Source organism: Leuciscus leuciscus, assembly GCF_965113295.1.
Source record: "Leuciscus leuciscus genome assembly, chromosome: 18".
Lineage (NCBI taxonomy): Eukaryota > Metazoa > Chordata > Actinopteri > Cypriniformes > Leuciscidae > Leuciscus > Leuciscus leuciscus.
The window spans coordinates 17,499,911-17,519,946 of record NC_138742.1 but is presented as its reverse complement, the minus strand read 5'-3'; the positions used below and the strand labels follow the sequence as shown (position 1 = coordinate 17,519,946).

At 36.6% G+C, this 20,036-nt stretch overlaps 1 protein-coding gene and 1 pseudogene across 5 annotated transcripts in view; both read right to left on the bottom strand.

Moving 5' to 3' along the window:
* phc2a (polyhomeotic homolog 2a) overlaps positions 1–5,996 on the bottom strand; it is a 41,192-nt gene extending 35,196 nt beyond the window's left edge. For all 4 annotated transcript variants that reach the window (XM_082146407.1, XM_082146410.1, XM_082146409.1 and 1 more), the window contains exon 1: positions 5,898–5,996. The gene's annotated coding sequence lies outside the window, so the exon portion shown is untranslated. The remainder of the gene's footprint in view (positions 1–5,897) is intronic.
* A 10,844-nt stretch (positions 5,997–16,840) lies between these two features.
* On the bottom strand, positions 16,841–18,737 carry LOC309480237 (hereditary hemochromatosis protein-like; annotated as a pseudogene). Its single transcript has 4 exons — positions 18,560–18,737; positions 17,577–17,882; positions 17,147–17,406; positions 16,841–16,938 (listed from the first exon to the last, which is right to left on the bottom strand). The product of its transcript is annotated as a hereditary hemochromatosis protein-like (transcript).
* Positions 18,738–20,036: the final 1,299 nt, after the last annotated feature.

Sequence of the window (20,036 nt, the reverse complement as noted above, 5' to 3'; positions counted from 1 at the left end):
ATATTTATGTAGTTTTTCCAGTTGATTATGTCATTCACAATGCTTTATGGGATTGTAGTTCTTTCCCTCATCAAAGCCATTAAGTACACAGTCTTGTACCTTTGTCTTTTTGTCCAATTTATTCATTTTCTTTCTTTAAATCAAAGGTTGTAATATGGTGATTCACCTCGTAGCTGGTCAGTTTGGTTCAAAGCTCATAACTTTTTAACAAACAAGGCTTGAACACTTTAAAAAATATCCCTAATGAGAAAAATACTTTCGGAACAAAGGCTGCTAAAAGATTTATTGGGTCACTGTTGCACTCTATTGGCCAAACAAACAGATAGCCCAGCCACACACTCATGCCATTGGCTAAGCCAATGCTGCTGTTGTGCTGATCAAATGTATAAATAATCAGCCATTTTTTAAATATATTTTGCATAAAAAATTTGCAGTTTTGTAACATTAGTTTTCCCATATTTGAAACACAACTTAAGACAAAACAGTTTTAGTAGATGTTGTTTCATAGCAAATGGTGACTGGTAGTTGTCAGTTGAACACATAGCTAAAACACCTGAGCAAACCCTGTTCTTGTGAAACACAACCACCTGTCATAGTGACTGTCCTTAAGCGAAAAGCTGTCAGATAGTACTTAGCAAACAGGGAGGAAGAGATGACAGATCCTGCATGTAATTTAAGCCCTCAGATTTAAACTGCCTCTGTGATTTTTGATTTATTTCAGTCCTAAGGTGGAAAGTGTAACACAAGAAATGAAAAGTGACTGTAAATATTGAAAACCTCAGAACTATGAAGCTTTTATGTATCTGTCGCTATAATTTGTCAAATAATATCAAGTGATGTAACAAAAAATCCATAAGACCTTGAGTGTTAAAACCTCCAAATCTGATAAGAACCGACAATGTCAGTTTTAATTAAAAGACACTTGATTGACAAATGTGCCACTTTAGAGTTTTCCTCTTTTGTGTGTCTAAGATTTAACATTCATAGAAAAATGAATAATATGGTATTCCTTATTGAACACCCCTTTAAACATTCCTCTGATTTTTTTGCACCCGATCAGAAAATGTTATTCTAGCAAATTAATATTTTCTGTTATACGATTTATTATAATATGTATATTTTTATATTATTATAATTTCTTGCATTTTTATTATAATGTTGTAAAATACCTTCACCTTTCATGTTTATTTCTCTCTGGAATATTTGATTCTGATTAGTCAGTCACAGCATTCATCATCAATTTTTATATATATATATATATATATATATATATATATATATATATATATATATATATATATATATATGCACGCACGCATGCACACACACACACACACACACACACACACACACACACACACACACACACACACACACACACACACATATGACGACTACATTCTATGTGATTGTTGTCCCAAAAATGTTTTTAAATTACTTAAAATCAAATCAGTATTTTATGTTCATTTTTGTATTTATTTGGTAAGTAGCTGTAGATTAGATGGGATCAGTGTTGAGATGTTATTTTGCGATACTGACCTAATGACTGTTCCATATATCTTACTTTAGATATGCAAAACAGGAAATGTGACCGCATTTTAGGGAAATTCCAAGGTATTTACATCCACGGAAGCGAAATATTTCAATATGAATGCTTTCACATATATAACATTACCAATGTCAGCCAATTAAGTTAAACGGGTTAGAATATGTGCCAAATATCAGACCCTTGATGGTGAGGAACCAAATCATTAATGCCCTAAGCTTTAGGGCATTAAAAAAAAGGAAAGAAAAGGGAGATTTATGTCAAGCAGCTGTGTAGCTGTCGGCTGCTGAGTGAGAGGGAGAGGAGGACGGAGAACACCTGGGCATGGAGCTCAGAGGCAGGCAAGAACCACTTTCATCTGCCCAGGCACAGAGAGAGAGAGAGAGAGAGAGAGAGAGAGAGAGAGAGAGAGAGAGAGAGAGAGAGAGAGAGAGAGAGTTGTCTGCACTCACTTCATACACTCTCAAACAGTTACTACAGGCTGTCAGCAGCTTTCACACATTCTCATTCAGACGCTGGTCTGCTTTACTCTGGAAAAAAAAATCTGTCTGCCAGGAAAGTGAGACCTGTGCACATTGTATACTCGTTATATAACCGTTAGTTCCGGTTCTTGAATTGGATTGGGCTGCGGCCCTTTTCAGCAATTACATTGTTACACCAGTAGGTGTTCTTTATGAATGAGAAATTGAATCATTCATTCAACTGATTCGTTCAAACAGACTTGTTCATTCAGGATCTAAACAAGTGACTGTCGTTATGAGTGAGTCATTGCATCATTCACTCAACCGATTCCTTCAAAGACATTGATTCATTCAGAAATTAAACATGGCTACTGTGTTTTGCTCGATAACAAGCAGAGAATGATCCTTCTTTTACTTTATTTTGAACTATTTTAGGGTACGTTTACACAAAAACGATGTGCTTAAAACGTAAAAGTTTTTCCTTTGAGTTTTCTGCGTACAGACGACACCACAGTCAAAACAATCCCCATTCACAAAACAACTAAAAACTTTGTATTCTTCTGCCTGGCCATTAGATGGCGATGAAACACTATAGACTGAACACGTAACACGCATGTGCATGACATCATCGCTTAAGACATTCACATTTTTGCTGTTTACACAGACACCGTTTTCAAAAACGTGCACTTTGAAACCCGGTTTCAAAAGTTAGCATTTTTTGCAAGTTTGCAAGGCACCCAAAACGCCGTTGTCGTGTAAATGAACGGGCAAAATGCATAAAAAGTCTTCCGTTTTTAGTTGAAAACGGTGTTGTGTAAACAACCCCTTAGTTAGTGGATCAAAAATAGATTAATATTAATATCTTAAATCAAAACTATTTATATTTTCATTTTTTTAATTATTTAAAAAGTTGCACTGTACTTTGTGTTATATTACTTATATTGTGTTATATTATGGCATTAATGAACAAAATCAGGGCATCGTCAACTGCTTGTTGTTGCAAATTTAGTAGTAATGACCCATTGAACTCAAGGACTGATACAGCACTCAGTTTGATTAATCACTTTCGGCGGTTTTTGACTCTTGAACCTGTGCATCGCAAGCATAAACCCATTCTGCAAATATTTCTCTGAGGACAAAACTTGTCATTCTTCAGGAAAGACAGGAGAGAAAAGCTGTGCACATATCTAATCTTCAGATAAGTATCAGAAACTGTCAGAAATGAAAGAGAGAGCCCTGACATACGGTCTGTTTTGAGTTTGTGTTAATGGGTGCGTCACACGAGAGCATCATCAGGCATGACAGAAGAATGTCATGGTGAGCAGTGAGGTGAACGCGTTCGTTCGCTGGGTCTGCGTCTCATCTTCATGAGGGCTCGGACAGCGCTGTATGAAAACATCTTGGCTCATCTGTTACTGGTTCTCACCGCTTTCATCGCTGGAGATGGATCTCACCATTAGATGCCACATAACGCATATTGCATATTGAGTCCTGTATAGCTCATTAGAGATCAAGGGGTCGCTGCATGTGCTCAAACACAGACCTCCTTGCTCAAAAGAACCATCACCAGCATGTGATATATGGCCTAAAATGGGCCCCTGCCTGATAAAAGTGAAAGCAATTGTGTTTAGTGCTCTGTGGGTTGTGCATGAGGGATTTGGTCAACTATAAAATCAGTGGACTTTTCCACTAGAATATCTGTTGTAATATTTCAACTACTAAAGTCACAATGAAATGGAAGTAGCAACAGATATTTTCTTCCATACTGTGTGATCTACATCCAATTATCGAAAAGAAAAAAAGCAGGCGGGGAATTGGTTTCAATCCCTCAGTTGTTGATTAGATTTTGACACATCGGCATTACACTCAAAAATGAATGTGAGCTTGCAGCCGATTTTAAAGACTGGGTTTAAGTGAAACAACAAATAAAAGTCCATCATTATTACCGAAAGATCGAGATATTGATTAAAAATTACAAGGTCAACATTTAAAAAATAAACATATACATGCATGAATTGTTCACAGTGACATCTACTGTTTAACATGCATTAACAAATTAGATTTTCATTTAATGCCAACTTTAAATATGTTTCCTCTGGTGCATTCTCTAAATAATTCCAAAAATCAATGCAAACTGCTGTGACTGTCCATATTTATAGATGTCTTTTTAGGTGGAAAAAAAGTCCAAAATAACTTATAATAATAGAATATGGCATCACTAATTCACTTCTGCCAGTTTTCTGCACAAAAATGTTTGTGTTCAAAGTCAAACATGTGATCTTATTTCGCTTTAATTGACTTTGAAAATAGTTTATGGTCAAAGATAGTCCTTACATTTACTTTTTGGTGATTTTGTGTTGTTGCACTTATATTTAGTTCATTTCAATTTTTATAATCCACCTGTGTGCACTCAACAAGTATCTAATCACTTAGAAACAAAGATTGTTAGGAGATAAATGCATCATTTTGTTTCCTCTGCACAAAATATCAGGCCTTGAGAGAGAATGATAAAGGAAAAACCTTGCATGAGTGTGCTAAGTTCTATCTCTTATGTGCTACTCAATGTGCCCCTCATTTCCTGGAGCTTTAAGGGGAACCGAAGTTGTGTCCCTCCTGTTTGATTGATTATAAGAGTGACCTGAGGGTGAGGGTGAACTACTCAAGCTCATTGTGAGGCCCATGACACAGGAAAGGCAAGTGTAAAACATGAGGGTCTTACCCCAATTACCGCACAGAAGTGACCTGCCCATTGGCGGTTTTAGACCGACAAGCTTTGCATGATTCATTTGCAACAAACTGTAAGTACCTTAGTACTACAAGACACACAACGTGAACTTAAATGGTTAACGAAAAACTAGTGTCTATTTCACTCTACGACACAACTGCATAAGAAACCATGGCATATCATGTAACAACATGCTATAAAACATATCACATTTAAAGCAACCCAGATCAAAAGAGTCCAGATGTTCAGTGTCAAATTCATAAGATGACACTGGCGAGATTACACACAAGCGTCGCCGCCTTGGATTTGTTTACAGAGCGTTGGGTCAAACTAGCATGTACCGAAAGAGTGCAGATGGTCTTGTTATTTGAGAGGCGATAGGTTAAATGAATTGTATCAGCGCTAGCTGTCAGTCAGTCAGTCCACTATAGCGCAACACTCCCCTGTCCGGGAATGTATTGTCTCCGATTGGTCTTGCGAGAGGTCTAAAAGCTTCTTGTATACACGTACACTGAGCAAACTCATCAATAATCCTTAAAACGCATGTCCACATAAATCACTCACCTTCAGCTTTGGCTTGAACTACTATTATCTCATTGATAATACTGAATTATATATTCAGGTTGACTCATTAAAGGGATGATTCACCCAAAAAATCACTCACACTCAAGATATTTTAAAGAGAATGTTTCAATGAAAGTCAATGGGTTCCAAAACAACCCTGGACCCCATTGACTTTCACCTTAATGGACAAAACAACCCAATTATGAAAGGTTTGTAATGACAGGAGGGTGAGTAAAAGATGAAAGAATGTTCATTTTTAGGTGAAGCATAATTTTACCAGAGAGGGTCTTTAGTTCCTCAAGCCCACATAATATCTGTCAATCTCTGTCGCTCTCTCTGATGTTAGTAACCGTACAGAAAGCAGTGGAGACATGTGGTGGAATTCTCCAAAGTAAACTGCTTTCACTGTGACGAGACGTACATGCACAGGCATACACACATTTATGCACACTATTTAACATACAGACCACACATACTGTTGATATAAGACTCTTAGCCTGAAGAGACATATAGAAATATAAGTAGGCTTCCTGCTTAAATGACATTTACAATCACATATGAAGCAATAAACAACTGCACATCTTAATCAAGCTGTACTTACCCTCGGCACAGGCCTTGTCTCAACTTCAATCGCTTGTTCCTTTCCTGATATCCTACACCATGTCTGAAGTCTGCTCTATCCGACAGGCACAGACTACACCAAGCACAGAGGAGAAAAAATACAGCATGAATTAGCATTCCTAAAGCAATCATGTGACTTCAATGCACCAATAAGCCTCCACGGATTCGCTATGATCCACCTCTCGCTCCTCCTTCCCCTTCTCTCTTGTTTCGCTCTCTCATAGAAACCCTTTGACAGGGTTGTGATACATGTGGACTGTTGATGCACCTATTTTTGCTATCAAACTTCTGATATTAAAAATCAGTCCCTCAGTTTACATATCCAAAGTAAATATGTACATAAATAGAAGGATAGTATAATAAAAAGGGTTGTAAATACAGTAATAACATGTCAATGAAATTTGCAAAAATGGTGCCACAAAGAGAGTGTAAATGCATCAAGCTGCAATGCATGTGTCCTATCATAGATGCTGTGAGAAAGCAGATCAGCCTCCGCTGTGATTGGCGGGAGGGAGAATTGTAGTCTAACAACAGCGTGCTAATGTCCTTTCTGCATGTGTGCACTATCCTCCATCTTATTAAAGTCTCTGCGTCTCATTACAGCCAGTGGGGGGTGGAAGCCTACAGCACACCTCTGTTGCTTGACCCTGGTTTTTACGAGCCCACCTCAACAAAGAGCGTTAAACAGCAATCATGGCTGAATGCTGAACACCTAAAGTACGCGATTGCGCCGGTCTCGCTCGAGGGAGACTCAAACATTAGGGTTTTTTTGGGGTTGTGGGGAGAGGCAATAAAGTGGCTGGATGTAGAACAGGATGCTGAGATACTAATAGCCGTTAAGTGATGGGAGGTGTAATAGCCTGGGACACACAGGTGCATGAGCAGCGTTGACATAATTAAACAGGTCAGAGGACAGCCAGGAGAATGAAGGGGGTGATTGTGCTGTTTTCTGCTCTGATAATAAGTTCCTTATGCTTCTGTTATGTCTGCATGTGTGTGTAAGAAAGAGAAGATCATTATCCTGTAATGAGCCTGTACAGTGTTTTATGTTTTAGAATGAGTGAGAGCTATTAAAGCAGGGAAATATATCAGTAGTTTTAACTCCGATAACATGGTCAACATGTTGTTTGCATAATTAAATTATTAGTTCTTATTTGTCATTATTGCCCAAATAAATGAATGAAATATTATCTGGAACATATCTGCTTTCTTAAAGTTTATATTCTTGTTTATTTATGCTATCATCTTACATAAATATAAAAAAAATTCAACCCAATATTGAAATTGAAATATTTTAAATTCTAAGTTATTTGCTTTTACAATTTTACTAACATATTAAGCAGTTTTAATATAAGAGAAAATAAGAGAAAATAGATAAATCTATAAAGGTGACAGTTGCAATTAAAATAGAAACATATATACTTAAAAATTTCGTTTTTATATTTTCCAAATAGCACTCGCTTACCCTGATCCACAGTTGGAAAACCCCTGATTTAGTCCACTTGTGTGACTCTTGATATGAGGTCCAGCCATAGTCCTTGAATTGTATTAGCAACTAGCTAATTATCGCAGGTATTGTGAGCATCCACATGGCTGGGAAAACATTGTAAAGAATCTAAATGGAAAAATGGAAAAGCAGTTCAAAAATGAATGGAGTTCATGGATTAAGAGAAATTCAATCTGGATTGTTTTTTTATAGCTAGATATGCTCTAACTCTACATGTAAATCAGTGTTTTTTGTGGTTAGACATGGCAATAAATTATTTGAGGTTTTCTGACATTTAAATATGAATGTTTTATTTAAATATAATTTGAACATGGCGAGGCAACTGAGTTACCAATGGGAGTCTGTCAGGTGTGGTCACAGTTGTACGTATTATGTATGCATGTCTTACTTGTATATTATGCAATAATCTGTTTTAAAACTTTTGTTTTGATCATGGGCTGTTTTTAGTGAAATGATGATCTCTACATTTTAACTGTGAAAATCAAGTTTACAAAAAGGAAATTCAGTCATTGCTGTTAAAATTGAATTTGTTGTTTGAGTTTAAATGATTTGGTGTTGCTTTATCTATTCAAACTTAGATAAATAAACACATTACTGAAATATAATATTGAAAAGATTTCTTTATTTGAAACCTTGATTTTATTCAGAAGCCCAAACTGAGCAAAACTATATGCATTTTTTTGCAGTTGTTGATAGGCCTATTTATACACCCAAAATGTGAAGTGAAATATTGATAGCTTGTAATGTAAATCAAAGAGATCTTTATAACATTACTGCAGAGTACTCGCATAAAATGCTAATTAAAGTGCCGCAGGATGAACACCTGATGTGTGACTGATTAGCATTAAGCTTGTCATAACATTTTATTCTAGATGTCACTGATGCAATCTTAGGAAATGGGGCTACATAAATCAAGTAAGAATTAAACCCACTTTATATGGCTGATATACTGTATACTAACACAAAAGGCGCTGACGTCAGTGATGCCACCACACTGGTACATTCCTTTTTTTTTAAAAAGACCAAATATATCATGCACACGCACTAATAGATGATTAGTTATTTTTTAATAGGTATTCACCAGACCATCCAAGACAGTGAACTTTCACGACATTGCAAGATTCCCTCAGATGATGTTCTATTTTAGTTGTAAAGGAAAACCGTGAAGGGAGCATAAAATCGAGAAACGGTTGAGTTACACCTCTGTGTATCCAGTTAATGGGCACATCCCATTTCAATTTCCAAAACAGGAAAGACTGACACTGGATTAGCAACCAAGGATCCATCACTCTTTATAAAGCTGTTGCCAGGGGCGAAAAAGAGCTCACCCCCACTGCGCTGTTCCTTATCAGCCGTAAACGCCCCAGTGTCACTGTAATTGCCCCCATATACGAGATGCCCACCCCTTTCCCATCCATGTCCCTTGTGTTGTGCTGTAAATCACTCGCCTCCTCTCAATGGGGGCAGACTGCTGCCTGTTCATACACACATGTAGCACACCGAAGCCTATTTCCGCCACATAAGAAACAGAAAAACACGCTGTAAGCCATATTAATGCATATTAATGATATTTAATTCGAAATGATGACATACTAAATTGAAATTATGACTTAAAAATTGACAGAAATGTCATAGAAAGTCATAATTTTGACTTTGTCATAATTTTGACTTTTTATGTCATAATTATGACATGGTTTGCCATGGCTTTCGAATTGAAGGGAATTTTATTTTGGATCACTAGTTGTATTGAGGTATATGGCCCAGATGACTGTATACAACTGAGGATCATATATGTGGCTTGGCTATGGCACACCATGGAATATGTTACCTTATGGTTAACATTTGGTACCTGCTGTAGTCATATGCGGCAGGTTGGTGGCAGTCCTTGAATTCCTATTGGTGGATTACTAAACATGTTATTGGCAACTATTAAATGCAGTTATTTCCGTTATTTAATTTATTTCCCTCTCTGTTCTCGCTTTACAACAACAGCCTTTGCCCAAGCAAACTCTAATTAGCTTTCAGGTAAGTGCTGTTTTTGTTTTAAAAGTTTTTACTAATAATAAGTATATTATTAAGTAAGTATATTAAAAATAGCCGGTTACTAGAGTAGTCTTTATTTTGAAATGTTGAGGTCATGTAAGGAATAAGGAATGTGTGTAGTGTTGATTTACAATCATTTGTAAAAGGCCTATATGCGCTTGTTTTAATATATTGATTTAAATAATATCTGATGTGTAATACTAACTATATGTTATACTAAAGTCTTTTTTTTTTCTTACAGATAGTGAGTGAGAAAGATTGGTGAGAGATGACACTTCCAGCATTACTACCATCTGCACACATCTTTTATGTTTAAGATGCTATATTGAATATAAAAAAAAATACTGAATCAGTTTTTGTGTTTAAGACTGTTTGATTTACTGTTTAATGAATACATTTTTTTTTTTTAAATGTGTGACACAGATGTGGTTACATAATGGCTTTTGGTCTGTTAGTCACACATGTGGGCCGTGAGCCCTTTACAGAACTCAAACACACAAGAATTACATATAACTATATAAGGACACATATTATGCTTATACCACATATACCTTAAAGGTTCACATATGGGCCACATTCGTTTTTATTATTTGGCTCACTATGGGTGGAGTTATGGCACTGTTTTGGTTTAGTTCTGGCTAAACCAGGTTACGCTGGCTGCACTAGAAAGAAACGTTTCCATCTCCTTTGTCAACACCGCAAAGGTTCAGAGGTCATAATCATGTTTAGATGATATCACGCGCAATTACTGTCACCATGATCCATTATGCAAGACTTTGTCTCTGAAATATTAATGATAAGTAAAGGAATATCCCTGAGGTATTTGCTCTACTTCTTTAGAATAACATTGGATTAATGCATACACTGGAAATGTAGATTGTAGAAAATAAGTGTCGTGAGTAGAATTTACCTGTTGAAAGCTGTTTTAAATGTGGAACGGAGATAAATACAACGAAGAGACATTTCAACCTTACCGTTTCACTGTTGCCATCTACTGGCGATTCACAAAATTTACATCCTCGTACAGCACATACAAGCATGTCTGCAAGGCTTATATGAAAGTTAATTTAAAATGAATATTTTTTTATTTATTTTTTAATTATAGGCTACTGTATGTCCCTTTTAAACTGCTATTGCAAGTTTATTTCAGTGTATGGATGGCCTGAATTATATTTTGTTTTTATTGGGTTTGTTTACGCTCTTAAAAAAAAAAAAAAAAAAAACTGACCCCCAAATACTGTGTGATAGTTGTCTTGAAGGGCTCCCTTATTAAGACAAAGTCAACTATGCATTTATGATTTTTATATATTTTCAGGTTAAATTTACATTTTAACCTATATATAAACTATTATATAAATATTAATGTATATTATTTGTAATATGTAACCCTGGACCACAAAACCAGTCTTATGGGTAATTTTTTTTAAATTTAGATTTATACATCATCTGAAAGCTGAATACATAATCTTTCCATTGATGTATGGTTTGTTAGGATAGGACAATATTTGGCCGAGATACAACTATTTGAAAATCTGGAATCTGAGGGTACAGAAAAATCGAAATATTGAGAAAATCGCCTTTAAAGTTGTCCATTTCTATTGGCGATTGTGCTGCATCCATTCACAAAAATAAATGTTTTATATATTTAAGGTGGGAAATTTACAAAATATCTTCATGGAACATGATCTTTACTTAATATCCTAATGATTTTTGGCATAAAAGAAAAATCTATAATTTTGACCCATACAATGTTTTGTTGGCTATTGCCACAAATATACCCAATAACGTGCAACATAAGACTGGTTTTGTGATCCAGGGTCACATATATAACACATTTATATAAAATATTATAAAAGTTTTGGTTAAGTTGACACATGCATGTTGACATGTCACGTTTCACTGAGAAAACATAAACTTTAAAATGATGTCTGTCAATGAAATTAAATCTTTTGATTTTAGAAAGCAGATTGCAGTATTATTGTAATTAGGTAAATTTTACACTACCATTTTTATATTATTACTAATAGATTTAGTATATTTATAAAGAAATATAAATAATAGTTTTTGTTTTGTTTAACTCAGAATGTATTTGTCATAAAGTATAAGCATTGGACTAGGCAGACGATGAAAATGAATAAAAAATAAACTACATTAAAAAAGAAAGCAAACCATAACCAAACTCAGAACATGCAATAACAAGAACTAACAAAGGAGAACTGAAACAAGGGAACTTATATACACTGACAAACAAGGACAACTAATTAGACCACAGCTGAACTATATGAATAATCAAATGAGTAACTATGGTGACAAATTAATGAACTAACTCAGGTGGGGAGGCTGTGAAAACAGAAAGCATAGACAAAACAAAGTCCAAACACAATGGAACTGTGAAAATATTACTTTGTCAAATCAAACCAGGCCAGTATACACTATACTGTTCAAAAGTCTGAGGTCAGTAAGATTTTTTGTTAATACTTTAAATATATAAAATATTAATACTTAAAAAAAAAGAAAAGAATGCATTAAATAAAATAAACGCTTTTCTTTTTAACTCTCTATTAATTAAAGAATCCTAGAAAAAAACTGTATCACGGTTTCCACAAAATAATATTATGCAGCACAATTGTTTTTAACATTGATAATAAATGTTTCTTGAGCACCAAATCATATTATAATGATTTCTGAAGGATCATGTGATACTGAAGACTGAAGTAATGATGCTAAAAATTCAGCTTTGCATCACGTGAATAAATTACATTCTACATTATATTAAAATAGAAAACAGTTATTTTAAATTGTAATAATATTTCACAATATTTTTATTTTTACTGTATATGTCCCATCAAATAAATGCAGACTTGGTGAACATAAGAGACTTTCAAAACATTTAGAAAATCTTTCTGACTTTTAAATGGCAGTGTAAAGAGAATTTTTGTCATGCAACCTGTGATCAGAATAAGCCGCTAGTAGAACCCTCTGGTGGCTTGATTGCATTAGATCGTACTGTATGTGTATAATAATCTGTATATAATCAGTGAGCCTTTCCACTGCGACGTGTTAAAATAGTGTTCAAAGGCTGATGATATGGATATTTGCTCAGTTGCTGAATGAGGTGTCAGCTGATGAGAAGCGTGTAACTGTGGTGTTTTCATGTATGTGTTGAATGAGATGTGGGCAGTGGCTTGTGTTTTCCTTTGTGGAGGAGGAGCAGACAGCTGCCTTTCATTCTGTGCTTCTGATTCTGTCTTTCTCTCGTCAGCATGACCGCCTCAGACAAGGCCAAACCCAGCGAGACCACCAGCCTGGTGAGCCCGAGTGACAGCAGCAAACAGGTAAGTGTCATTTTCAGCATCCGAACATTTTCACTAAAAGCTAATTCAATTATACAACGTTTTGATTCAAAACTGTGCACACAAAATATTTCTACTTTGTATGTGCTAATGGTTTGTATAGCACATATTATATTTATTTTCTGCAGATTACACACAATGGATTTCTGGCTATAGTTTTACTGTATTTATTGGATTATACAGTGGGCAAAAAAAGCATGTAAACATAAATCTGATTGCATTAGAAAATTAAATCTAAGAAATTGTCCAAACACTGTCTGTATATTTAAAAAAGAATAATAAATCTACATCTAACACACTTTTATTTATTCCTATACATTTTTTTTTGTGTTCATATAAGCCTACTTTTTTTGGACCAAAACTGATGGATAAAAGTATAAACTGATTTTTGGATTTTTATAAACTGACTATTGGACAGTTGTAGTGTTTTTAACTCAGCAGAGAAGCTGCTTTGGGCATGGTTTCCCTTTTCATCTGTGTTGAGAGAGCTGAAGTGGTCTGGACGGAAGTGGTGCTTAATGGTTTAATCAGATAATTAGATGGGACTGCAAGCGCTTTGTTGTTTTTAAATGATACTCCCAGCCCAGTCTGTTATCATAATATTTCCGTGCAATCTGGTTCAATTCTGTGGCTGTACGCTGAGGGGTCTTTGGTTGAAACATGATCAGTGTTTAGCGTCACACATCAGTCGATGTTCACATTTCTATCCCAGATGATCTCAAATCACATGATCCAAACCCTCGCTCTCTAATGTGCAAGAGGAGTGACACTGCAGTTAATGGAATAAACTAATTTGACATGCTTTGCTGTGTAATTCAATCTGGCACAGAAGATACTCTTAATAAAGCATACAGTATAAAAATTTAAAATAAATCTTAGATTAAATCTTACACTATCTTAATCTTAATTTAATGGATAATTTGTCTCAAATCAGAAAATGATGTAAAAATCAATTATTAACATGTAAAGTTCAAAACACTTCTAACTAATGTTTTATTTATTTTTTTAATTAAAGTTAAATAAATGTAAAGGAAGTGTAAAGACAGGCAACATTAATCTCATGTAACATTCAATGGCAATCAATTTAATATAACAAAACCCTATAATAAATTAGAAAATGAAAAAATAGAAATAAGTATAAAGTTAATCATAAATTTCATGTTTTTATAGCAAATTTATTATAGTAAGCAGAAAATTGCTTTAAGGATGACAGTGACTTATAAAGTTTAGAAAATATGTAATAATATAGAAATTTAAATAAAATGTGCAATTATATTACAAAGATTTTATTTTATTTTTTTCAAATGACATGCTTCAGTGTAAGACAAATCAGAACTATTAGTAGTGCAAACACTGCAACAAGTCCTGCAATTAAACCAATGTGCAGTTCGTTTTCATCAGTCTTGAGGAAGCATCTGTTTATGATGGAAAGCAACAGAAAGATCAAGTCAGATTGATGTCAATCATGTCATAATAAGCTGCTTGATTACTTAGTAGCACTTTATTTTACAGTCCTGTTCCGCATCTACAAACTGTACTTATTATAGAAATGATAATAACTGGGTAATAGGTAGGGGAGAGTGGGGTAAAGTGAGACATTTTTTACATTTGTTCCCCTCTAAGCGAGCTAAAATGATATATCAGTCAAATTGACACATTTCCCATTAATTCAGGATGTTTCCTAGCAATGGAAATTATTAGAATGTATTCAGGACGAAGGGCAGTGAAAATATGATTGTTTTTAAAAAAGTGGTCTTGTGTCTTTACCCCAGCTTAGGGGTAAACTGAGACAGACCAGAGAAATCAAGGGGGTAAAGTGAACCAGCTGGGGGTAAACTGATCCACTTACTTTTTCCACTCTGAAACTTCCATAACAACACATGTTGTAACAGTAAGAATCTTGACAGCTAGCTTGACAACCACACATTCCATAACTAATGTCGGACTAGTAACAGAATCATGGAGATTGGTCAATTAAGCACATTTTTTTGATGACCCACCGGTGCGCATCCAAGTGAAGGTGCAACGCCCTTGGCGTGCTAAAGGTGAATGGCACACTGGAGGAAATTCCTCCTAAAAAAAAAAAAGAACTATGTCCAAATTATTGTGATACATTTGGAAAACTCAATGCAGTCAGACCTCCCCTGGCCAGCCCAGGGAGGGTGGCCCGTCCTGAGCCAGATTCGTATTTGTCCGCCACCGCTGGAGCTCCATCTGGAGCAAAGTCGGTCCTAAAACGGACCTTTGGGTCTTTGTGGAGGAGGGACAATGCTCTGCTCGGACAAGGAACATGGACCAGAGAACCGTGCTGGTCAGACCGGGTGGGGAAACAGCCTGACCCACCCCAGGGAAAGTGCACTTTGTGCGGGCGAGACTTCCAGTAAATAGGGTCTGGTTTGGACACCCAGTCCCTTGGTGCCAGGGCGTGCACACCGGTGAACGTGCAACGTCCTGGGTGAGCTAGGGGTGAAAGACACACTGGAGGATATTCCTCCTTGTAAAAATGTCCAAAAATATCTTGTATTTGAAGAAGAGCTCCATGCTCGCAGACCTCCCGGGCCAGCCCCAGGGAGGGTGGGTCATCTCCGGTCAAAGTCAGATCCGTACACCTGCTGGCGCTCCTGCTGGAGCAACCACGGACGCTCGGGGTGTTGTAGAGGAGGGAGACGACACTCTTATCGGACTAGGAAATGGAAAACAGGCACCTCCGGGTTGCCTTGGGCCCAGAGGAGCGCACCCTCTCCTTCGGGCCGTCAAGTCGGGGTGCCCGGTTGATTGGAGCTTCGGACGCGCCTGGGGATGGAGCAGCTTGCTCCTCCCGGATTTGCGTGTTGACCTCGGGAGACTCAGATGGCCCGTCTGAAACGGATGTCCGCAAAGGTGGCCGCGGGCGCGTCGGGAGGCTTGGATTAGTTGGGGCCCCCCTGGCATGTCTTGAGAGCCAAACTTTGCCCTGCGCCTCCCCCCGCTTTGAAAGCACCCTTCCCGGTTACGGCCTCGATCCAGATGCCTCCTGCTCCTGCCCCCGGTGGATGGTTCCACATGCGCCCTATGAGTGGCCGTGTTGTCTCGAGCCTAGGCCCGAGTGGAGCGAGACCCGTGTGTAGGGAGCCTGCGCATCGCGGTTCACCATCCGGGGCTTCTCGGTAGATCCCAAAGGTAAAACGTATGCATGTCGAACAGTCGGTCTGGGTAAACGGCGAAGCGACTCCAGGGGCTTGAGACACCCCTGGAGAAAAAGCGGTGGAGGAAGGTCCTCCTCCGAAAACAAAACGGACAGTGTCCGTGAGGTTGCAGATGGACGAGATTCCCATGCTGACTTTACTCCCTAGCAGGCTCCCAGGGAGAGTGCGGAGCTCCTGTCGGAGCGACCTCGGTCCTAAAACGGACCTTGGGGGTTTTGTCGAGGAGGGGACAAACGCTCCATTCGGACAAGGTGAGACGGAGCAGGTCCACCTCTTTGCCTAAGCTACTGCACCCCAGGCTACTGATTTTACTTCCCCCTTCTTTTTTTTCTTTATGAATCTTGACTTGTCAATATTTCTCTCCCTTGCAGCTGCTCTTATAGACTTCTTTCCTTCCTTGACCTCAGCGGCTGCACTCTCCATCTCCTCGAGGGGTGTTTTGCCCCAGGTTTTCTTCCTGGTGTATTGCCTTGGCATGATGGCTTTTCTACTATGTTTATGACATTAAAAATAAAACAGATGTCATGTAATATTACATTAAAATATGTTTAAGACTAAACTTAACTTGTGCCTCATGTCTCACTTTACCCCACAGCATTTGTCTCACTTTACCCCACCGCCACATTTTAGAAAAAAACGATCTCTCTTAGCAATTCAGGCTTATCTTCAGCTAGCATCATCACATGGTTTTATATGTTGGTAGTTCATCAACATGTATGATATAAGTTTTTTTACCTGAATCAATTTGCTTTGGCACAACAGTTGATTAAGTTGATTTAAGTTGATAAAATTTACTTTTACATGCAAAAAAAATATTTTTGTGAAAAAAACATGCTTACGACAGCACCATGAGGTCCTCTCCTTCATGGCCAAGGGGAAATGGAAGGGGCTTGAAAACATAATGGTCATATGACCACAATTGTGTTCCATTGCCTAGATATAGGGGGTGTCTCACATTACCCGATGTCTCACATTACCCCGTTCTCCCCTACTAACCCCTAACCCAACACACTACCTTGAATTGGCCACTATAGGTAAGTACACTTCAAGTACACGTACTGTAAAATAAAGTGTGATTATTTAAAATAGAGAATTTTTTTAAATAGTGTTTTATAAAGCAATGTTTGTGATCTATTTCTACCCCATGTAAGGAACATCGGTTTTTGAAGACTGCTGTGCTTTATTTGACAAGAGTAGTTGTGTGTGTAGCGTCAGATAACACAATTATCATCTGAATCTGGTATGTTTGGTCATGATTTGGCAGGAGACCTGTTGATATTCCATCTAAGGCTGGCTGTCCATCAACCATCCACTCCACAGTGATATCTTTAGGGTAAAACCCTGTCACCACACAGTTGAGAGAACCAGCACGCTGGCGCCTGATCACAGCTTCAGGGCGAACTATTAGCACAGACAAAACACACTCGATTTAGATAAACTAAAAATACAATAAGCTGAGCACAATATGTTATTGTTAAATGTAAAACCTGTTTATTAACATGGATATAACTTTGTTGGATGCAATACATATAAACAACAGCACTGGATGCATTTAAACATGCACAGAACACTCTTGCCTTGCTGGTCAAGTATTGTTCTACTGTGTTTGTAGAACTTCTTGAGTCGAGGAACACAATCACGATGAATGTATATGAGATTATTGTGATTCCAGAGCTCAGACCTGTCTAGAATGTTCTTAATGTCCAAATCCTGTGGCAAATATGAGTGCCATTTAGGGCTGTCCATGTCCATAGAGAGACCATACTCTCCAATGACTGAAAAAATATACAGTCCACTTGATGTTCCATTTTCTCTCAGTAGGAGTTTTGAAAATACAAAATCATCATTAGAACCATTTTTAGAAACTAATTTCATTCCTACCTACTGCAGTATAACATGGAGAACTGACTAGCTCCAGTATTGTAGAATATTGACACTAGTTTAGTGTCTATTAAAATAGTAAACAAAAGCTTTTGTTACACTAAAAGCAGTAACTCTCTCTCATTACATGGTCAGATTAATTTAATATTTCTAAGTATTAAATCTTCAGCTCTGTGTTCAGAAGCTGATATCCATTATCTGCTAATACTCAATAAATTGGAAACCATTGGGCTTCTTCATAATTCTTCTATATACTGTTTTTTTCATTTAATTTCTGCAAACAAACCCAACTAAAAAGTTTTTAAGCTAATGACTATTAAATATTTTGGATATTGTCTCTTAAAAAATTTTTCTCTTTGATTCATGCATAACAAGTGATGGAGTTTAGTTATTTTGAGTTTGTTCGTACAATCGTAGTGTGAAAATCCTTCTTCAGTATACGTGCCATATTTTTCTCTAGAATTATTTTGTATTTTATTAAAAGAAATTAGTAAAATTGCTTATTTATTCATTAAAAAACATCTTCATACAATACACATTTTAGAAAACGAAATCACGTTAGTCAAACTGTATAAAATTATATTAATATTATTTAGTATAATAAGATTTCATATATTTTGTTTTATAGTTCTAGTGGAGTCGTAGAACCAAAATAAGATTTCGAAGCCTATACCTTTCAGCCCCATGGTTAGATTTGCATTTTCAGAAAACAGGTTGAAATAGCCGGTTTTGAAGTTTGTGCAATCCCTAAGATCTCTCCAGACAGTAGTAAGAGATTCCAGTTGGCCAAAGGGATGTGAAAAATCATCAGAAGTGCTGTCATAAGTAAATACTCAGTAATCATCAAGCATGTAATTTGACATGTATTTCGGCAAATGTCACATATGTGATCAAACTGTGATGACCTGTGTAAAAAGAGAGGGAAGAAAAAAGTGTATTGCTCATGTGACTGGGAGTACACAAATTTGGAGTAATATGAACTTTTGTGAGAGCCACAAGTGATTTTGGTGATAATTAAACCCACTGTGATTGCTATACTGACTGTTCAATATATAATCAAAAGATACAATAAATGTAACATGGACACTTTTACAGAAAGCTTGTTTACACTCTTTTCACAAATACGATGCAATTAGTGAAAGGTTGCAAAGCCATTAAGGAGGACACCAACAAGAACTGTAATAATATTCAAGAAAATATGTCAAGAATATGTAGATATATTCATTCTACTCTGACACAGTAGGTCTTGCAAATTGATCTCCCATCGGCACCTTAGTTTCCAATTAGCTGTATTTTATTACATAGGCCTAGGCCTACCTAATTTGCTGTCCCACTCTGAGTTCTACAGTGATTTGCTGTAACAACTTTTAAAAACAACTTTTTGATCTTATTAACACTTGTAACACTTTAGAATACTGTTCCGTCATTAAAATATTTTTCCAAAAATCCTTGTATTTAGCATAGCAGACAAATTAGATAGAAGTCTGTGCCATGTGCAGTATCTCACTGGAATCTGCAAAAAATATACGTAAAAATACACATGCTTGGGGGTATGTTCAATGAGTGTTCTTGAACAAAGCACATATTAGTTTTGTTTTGGGTCAGTGACTAAATTTCAAGTGTCTTTGGTTACACAAGAAACTGACAAATTCAGTGGTATAAAAATACAGAGATACAAAACAGAAGACAAAATTACTTTTGCATTATTGCACAAAAAGGGAATTTGTGTTTTAGAAGATTTCAAAGCATTCATGTGATTATCGATTTCTATAAATACTTCTCTCTCTAAGTTATTTAGAACCTGAGAATTGAGTCTTCATTTAAAGACTGCAGTTTTATTTTGCAATGAAAAGACTCAAATTTGGACCTTCAACAAATCTTTACTCACTCGAAAACATTTCTTAGCAGTTACACAGTCTAGTTCACTAGAGGTCAGCATTACACCACTCATTCCATTGCTAAATAAGAATCATTACTTAGTTTGTTACAATTTTTTTGAGAAACACTGTCTTGTTGTGACTTAGTTAATCATAGGAAGACTTGCTTAGTCTGTTATAATGTGAATGACAGAGTTTATTTTTACATTTGAGCTTACCAAGAGGAAAAACAATGGCTTGTTGTCCCCAGTTATTCCACAAGCTCATGGGGAG